At 45.8% G+C, this 7,252-nt stretch overlaps 1 protein-coding gene across 1 annotated transcript in view; it reads left to right on the top strand.

Annotated features, from left to right (window-relative positions):
• Positions 1-3,270: 3,270 nt before the first annotated feature.
• The window catches only part of fbxo34 (F-box protein 34), a 12,029-nt gene continuing 8,047 nt past the window's right edge, over positions 3,271-7,252 (top strand). The window contains 1 exon segment of the mRNA XM_078289581.1: positions 3,271-3,377. The gene's annotated coding sequence lies outside the window, so the exon portion shown is untranslated.

The raw sequence follows: 7,252 nt of genomic DNA, 5'->3' as shown, positions 1-7,252 counted from the left end.
TCTTTATACAGAAGCTAGTCCGACGGGTCACAGCAAGATGGCCGCCGCTCCGACCGTCCAGGAACGCTGAATGGGAATGACTGATGATGATGATGATGATGATGATGATGATGATGATGATGATGATGGAGCTGGAGAAGTGAAGGGAGAGACAGAAGGGGCGTGGCTTCTCTCAGCTGCTCTAAAACTAATTACCAGTCTGGTGTTAGCTTCCTAGTTGCAGTGTGGAATGCTGGGTAATCAGTCTTCATTCCACAGCAGAGTGAAGCTGCAGACGGAGGACTGACAGATCATTAAGAGCAGAATATTTCTGCTGCTGGTTATTGATCAGAACAGAGACTCACTTAGTTTCCATCAGCATCAGATTTAGAAAATAACATTTAGCTTTTGTTATTGTAATGTCGCCATCAGCCAGAACAACAAAATCACTGACTAAGAGGCTCAGCTGAGTCAGAACACACACACACACACACACACACACACACACACACACACGCACACACACACACACCATCTCCCAGGGGCAGTGAGCGAAGCCTCTCTCCTCACTTTTATCGTTTGTTTTCAGTCAGTAAGTAGTCCTGAAACAATCAGTTGATTCATCGATCAACATAAAGTTAATTGATTAGAATTCTGATAATGGAGTAATATTTTATTCCTTTATCAAGTAAAAATACCAAACATCTGCTGATTTTCTCTGTTTCATCTCTTTATTAAATGAATCCTTTGTGTTTTTTGGAGGAAGAAATCTGAAGAATCACTTTGGACTCTGAACTGTGATGGACATTTGTTATTATTTATGACATTTTATAGACTAAATGATTAATTAATCGATGATGAAAATAATTGTTAGTTGCTGCCTAGTAAAATGTGATGTGAGGAGTTCTGTTCTGATCAGATGTCAGCTTGACTTTGTTTACCACAGAGCTGTTCTTTAATTGGCCGGCTGCTTGTTGTTGTTTGTTTCTGTTTCAGACAGAAGCTGCCGACACTCTGCAGTTTGTTTTCCCCTCCTGCAGGAGCCAGGTGGGTGGGTTCAGTCTGATCCTGTGTGATTGACAGCTGACCTGACCTGTCTGAACGCTCCTGATGTGGTTAAGCTCCGCCCAGCTGGCACAGCAGGCAGGGCAAAACAAACACACTGTCTGACCCGCTTCTGTTAACACGCTGTGTGTGTGTGTGTGTGTGTGTGTGTGTTGATAGTTAAGAGTGTGTGGAAGAGAGATTGTTCACCGGAAAATCTGACGCCTACTCTACTACGAGAATACTCACACTCACACACACACACACACACACACACACACACACACACACACACAGGCACAGTGAGGGCATTCCAAACCTATTGATTACTCCCGGCCTTATATAGACACGAGGAGAGCGTTCTAGCGGCCCATTGGCTCATCTCACACACACACACACACACACACATACACACACACACACCCAGGCTGCAGTGTAAGTGGAGCTTTGGCTGACAGCAGCTGCTGGGTGTCACTTTATAGAAGCAGCTGGACCACGTGCTGCACACACACACACACACACACACACACACATAATAAACACCCACATACAGATATACAGGAACAATCTAAATTCTCATCTGTTTTATTTGTTTCACTTAACTGAGCTGGTACACAGACTGAAGCTCTCTCTCTCTCTCTCTCTCTCTCTCTCTCTCTCTCTCTCTCTCTCTCTCTCTCTCTCTCTCTCTCTCTCTCTCTCTCTCTCTCTCTGAACACGTGTGTGTTTATATACATTGGAGTGTTTCTGGTGGTTTCATGTGTGTGAGAGAGACACACACACACACAATGACTTGTTGCTAGATCTGCCTGCAAAGGTCTTTTGTGGAAGTGAATGTACCAGGTGTGTGTGTGTGTGTGTGTGTGTGTGTGTTCAGATATTTACATTTCTCTCTCCATGGTTCCTCTCCAGTCAGAACTGTGTTCACCTGTGGAACTTTCTGAAACTCTCCATCAGACATGAATGTATTTGCAACACAGAGAGAACACAGGGTTCATAAAGTACCACAGTATTGAGTACTTGCAGTCATAAGGCCGTTGGGAAATGATATTTTATTTACATATATTCTTGGCAGCAGATTAATAACTTTTTTGTTCGTTCGTTTTTTGTTTCGTTAGAGAAGAAGAGATGAACACCAGATGAAAAGCTTCATACTTCAGCTGTAGTTTTATTAAGGGCAGACGTTGTTGTGATATAGGTCAAGCTCTGACTCCGCAAGAGCGGAAGTGTGACGTCACTATATACACACCCAAGCAGCGATCGTTACATATAAAATTACACTAAAAAAAACGAATATCCGAATCCCAAAACTGAAAACCGAATACCTACCCAACGAACGAATATCCAAGTAGTCGAATATTCGGGTCCAGCCCTAGTCTGAACGATCACTAGTGACCGACGTGTCTGAACCGATCACTAGTGACCGACCTGTCTGAACCGATCACTAGTGACCGAAGTGTCTGAACCGATCACTAGTGACCGACCTGTCTGAACCGATCACTAGTGACCGACGTGTCTGAACCGATCACTAGTGACCGACCTGTCTGAACCGCTCACTAGTGACCGACGTGTCTGAACCGATCACTAGTGACCGACGTGTCTGAACCGATCACTAGTGACCGACGTGTCTGAACCGATCACTAGTGACCGACGTGTCTGAACCGATCACTAGTGACCGACGTATCTGAACCGATCACTAGTGACCGACGTGTCTGAACCGATCACTAGTGACCGACGTGTCTGAACCGATCACTAGTGACCGACGTATCGGCCGCTCTGACATCACTTCAGTCACATGACGCTGCAGCCAGTCAGCCTCTACATGGTTAGCAGACATTTACCAACTGACCCAGAATGTCGTCCATTTGGACAAAAAGGGAGATTTCAACAAATCTGTTCTGCTGAAGCGCCAATGAAAAACCGTCGCAGGAACGGTTCAAACTTTAGTCCCGCCCACAAAGGCTCTGATTGGCTGGATTGTTTCTCGGAGCGAGAACAAGCCGCTGACGAGGGAAACGGCAGACTCTCTGAATCACTCCACGAAATCTGAAGAGTGGAACGGTTCAGAAACTAAACCAACTAAACCAGTATGACAGCTGCTGGTCAACAGTGGGATTCAAACCCAAGCAGCATCCTGACCCCTCTGTGTGTGTGTGTGTGTGTGTGTGTGTGTGTGTGTGTGTGTGTGTGTGTGTGTGTGTGTCTGCAGTGTTCATCCTGAACGCAGAGGAAGAGAAGGTTTTCCGTCCGGCTGGATCACAGTGAACGACTGAGAAATGTGAAGCTGGGAGTCACAGGAGAGCCGTCACTCAAACCAGGACACCTCCAACACCCAATCAGCACGCAGCCTGGAGGTAAGCCCCGCCCACACACACCAACACACAGCTGACTGATGGGATTTTAGAAGAAGAGAGGAAGAGATTTCTGCTGCAGGGAGGAAGAGGAGAGGAATGATGAGAAATGGATTACAGACTCTTAACAGCAGTCTTTACCTCCTTTCTCTCCTTTCCTTGGTTCCTTCCTTCCTTCATTTTTACTCTCTCCTTTCTCTTCCCTCCCTCTCCTCTGCTGTTTCCTTCTATGCTTCCTTCCCTTGCTCCTTTCTTTCTTTCTTTCTTTTTCCTCCCTTCATCGTCTTCTCCTGTCTTGCGGCAGTCTCTGTGTTTACAACGAGAACTACAACCACATGTACAGGCACGTGCAGACACACACACACACACACACACACACACACACACACACACACACAATATTACCTCATAAAGAACACACACAGCTGTGCAGACACACACACACAGTACAGTATTACATCATGATGAACAACTGTGCAGACCAGCCCATCCAGCACACACACACACACACACACACACACACAGTGCAGCATTACCTCATGAAGAACACACACGACTGCACAAATCAGTAATCAGCCCCTCCAACACACACACACACACACACACACACACACACACACACACACACACACACACACACACACACACAGAGTGCAGTATGAGCTCAGCAGTCTGCTGGCTCAGTTCCACTCACACACCCATCAGAACGGGACGCGTCTCAACACAGGAGGAGTTTTAACCACAGAACTAGAACAGATAGATCGGTCATCCTCATTCAAATCAGCGTTCCTGGACGGTCGGAGCGGCGGCCATCTTGCTGTGACCCGTCGGACTAGCTTCTGTATAAAGAGACTCACAGCAAGTCACTGAGCTGAGAGGTTTTACAGCAAGAACCAAAGCAGCTTCTCTGTCTCCTTGCTAACATGCTAATGTTGACTAGAAGAGCTAGAGAGAGAAGTACAGTCTGTGATGAAGCTACGTTAGCCTCGTCGCTAACGTTAGCCTCGTCGCTAACGTTAGCTTCCAGTTGAGTTTTAGGTAGAGGTCTTCACGGGTCTACCCGGACCCTAGGATCCGAGACCCGACCCGGGACCCGTACGGGTTCGGGTCCACGTTTTATTATGGTCACTTGGGTCCGAGTCGGGTCCCATTCTATTTCCGCGGGACCCGGGTCTGTTTATCATGTGGAATACCCGAGTGGCTCCGAGAAGACCTGAGATCAGCGCTGATCACGTGACGAGACGAGAAACCCATGGAAGTGCTGTGTAGTACGTAGCTGCTAGACTCCATTAAGGACTCTCACTGCTGCGCTTACACGAGACTTTTTATTTCATTCTGAATGAAATCATTCCGGAGGAAGATTGCCACGCAAGTGTTTACATGAGCGCTAAATATAACGATCGCATTGAGATGTGTGTTTACTTGCTCCACAGCATGTAATCAGAATAAAAGTTTCTGACATGCGCAAAACACCGAATCAGCACTCTTAACACGGGCTTACGTTTTTAAAAGATGGACCTGCGTCGGATATTTCTTTACTGCTGTTCTTTCTGATGAAGCAACAGTTTTATCACAACATACGACTCCATAACATGGATGTAAGTGTCAGAAAAAGACGTTTTGTTTTGTTTTGCTCCCGCAGTGATTGTGTCCATTTGTAATTTCACCGCTGTAAACCGAAACTGGCCCGGAGAGGCGGAGTCAGGACTTGATATAAAAACGGGCTGCGCCGCCCACATCAAGCCCGAGCGCCCCGGGGTTAATAACAAGCACATCCATTCCAATCCTCCCGGAAAAAAGGGAAACGTAATTGACGTTACTTACGTTAAATGCGCGAGCGTGTGCAGAAAGAGGCGAGATAAGGAAAGTGATCGGAATGAGTGTTTACATGATGACATTTTATCCATCGACCGGATTATGAAAGGGTTAAACAGCCCTCTCAAACGGAATGAAATTTCATTCGGATCGGCCAGTTTATTCTGATTGAGGCGTTTATATGAGGCATTTTTATTCTGATTGGGCTGCTATTCTGATTAAAAGGCTCCATGTAAACGCAGCTACTGTCATCTAGAACGGCACAACTTGGCAAGTCTTTCTGTTATTTTGATCTCCTTTTATTAGGCTACCATATGTTGTATCTGACATGATAAACGTTTTTAGCAGTAGAACGGCATTTTTAGTAGCAATTTTAATTACCGGGTTTGTCGGGTCCATAAAATAGACCCGAGACCCGTCTCGGGTCTCTCTCCTCTCGGACATGCACCGGGTCGGGTCTGTAATATCTCAGGCAAAAACGGGTCGGTATATATATATATATTTATTTTAATTATCTGGTCCAATCGCATCTCAGAACGAATTTCCCGGGTCCATTAGGGTTCGGGTCCGTCATTTTGGACCCGTGAAGACCTCTAGTTTTTGGTACATGACACCACACAAACAGCTTTGAATGGACCTCAAGACATAAAATAAAACACTTGGGACCTTTAAAGAGTTCACACTGACAGCCTGATGGGGGCGCTGTGTTAACAGTCAACATTTCTTTCGTGAACCCGCTTCCCCTCAGCCTGCCTTCTGCTGCAGGTAGTTTCAGGGTGTTGTGGTTATTTTGTAATCCAAAAAAATATAAGCACATATTTAGAGTTTCCATGTTGAAGTCAGGCTGCTAAATGATAAAAGCTCCTACTAACAACATACTGATCACTAATATGACAGTGTGAGCTTCGATAGGAAGGCAGCCCGAGTTAGTGATTTCCCCAAGGGGATCAGTAAAGTACAATCTTATCTTATTGGCAGGATTGTTGCATTCAGTCAAAGCTCAGCACCTGGGCATGTAAACAGTCTGACAGTGTGACCAATCAGCTGTGGGTTATGTGTCTGTTATCCAGGCCACGCCCCCTTACTGAAACCCCAGCCTGTCTCTCTGCTGCATTGCATTCTGGTCTCTCTCCTGCTCCTGCAGTGCATTCTGGTCTCTCTCCTGCTCCTGTGGTGGAGAAACTGGTCTCTCTCCTCTTCTACGATGGATTTCTCCCTGTATGATTGTTGAACGTCTCTCGGTGCAAAATGGCGGCTCTAGAAAGAAGCCCTCGCTCTTTGATTCTGAGGGACTGACACCAAAACCTGACGTTTACCGCTGATGTTTTACATCCTGAAACATTTTCTCATATCAAACTGGAAATATCTGGAGGTGACGTCACCTCGTCTGTGATTGGCCGGTTATCCACCAAGAAGAAAAACACAACAAACTACTGGATGGAGACAGAAAACCAACAGCTGATTCTAACAGAGTTGAAGAGTTTTAGGGGAGTTTCCCTTTAATTTTTAAGTACTATTGAGACTTAGCCAGTCTCAATAGTAGCTGCAGAAGGTATGAGCTCACCTCACCACGGCTGTGTGTGTGTGTGTGTGTGTGTGTGTGTGTGTGACCTCTGACCCCGACCCTCCTGTTCTGTCAGTGTTTTACGTAACTCTGGTTCTGGCTCTAATTAGCCGGAGCTGCAGAGTTTTGTGTTTGTGTGTTTCTCATGCTGAACAGATTGTGTAATCCTAATTATTACCAGTCCGACCTGCGACATGACATGCAGCTGCAGCTCTGCATGCTCTGAACAGTCTAACCCAGCAGGTCCTGAACAGTGAGAGTCTTACATTATCTCAGTTTTAAAGCCTTTAAAGTATTAAAACATCCGGTTATTGGAGGTTGTTATTACGATGTAATGTCGGGTTTCAGAACAGAGTTGGTAGAACAATCTGCATCCTGTCTGTTTCACAGTTGGACTTCGTGTCTCTTAAAGCTCCATATTCTGTCCAGAGTTTATTTTGTGTCTTTCTGTCCATTCAAAGCTGTGTGTGTGGTGTCATGAACCAAAAACACTCTCAAT

This window comes from Centroberyx gerrardi, chromosome 17 (assembly GCF_048128805.1).
Source record: "Centroberyx gerrardi isolate f3 chromosome 17, fCenGer3.hap1.cur.20231027, whole genome shotgun sequence".
Lineage (NCBI taxonomy): Eukaryota > Metazoa > Chordata > Actinopteri > Beryciformes > Berycidae > Centroberyx > Centroberyx gerrardi.
Note: the sequence above shows the minus strand (reverse complement) of the source record. Positions and strands in the feature narration are given on the sequence as shown.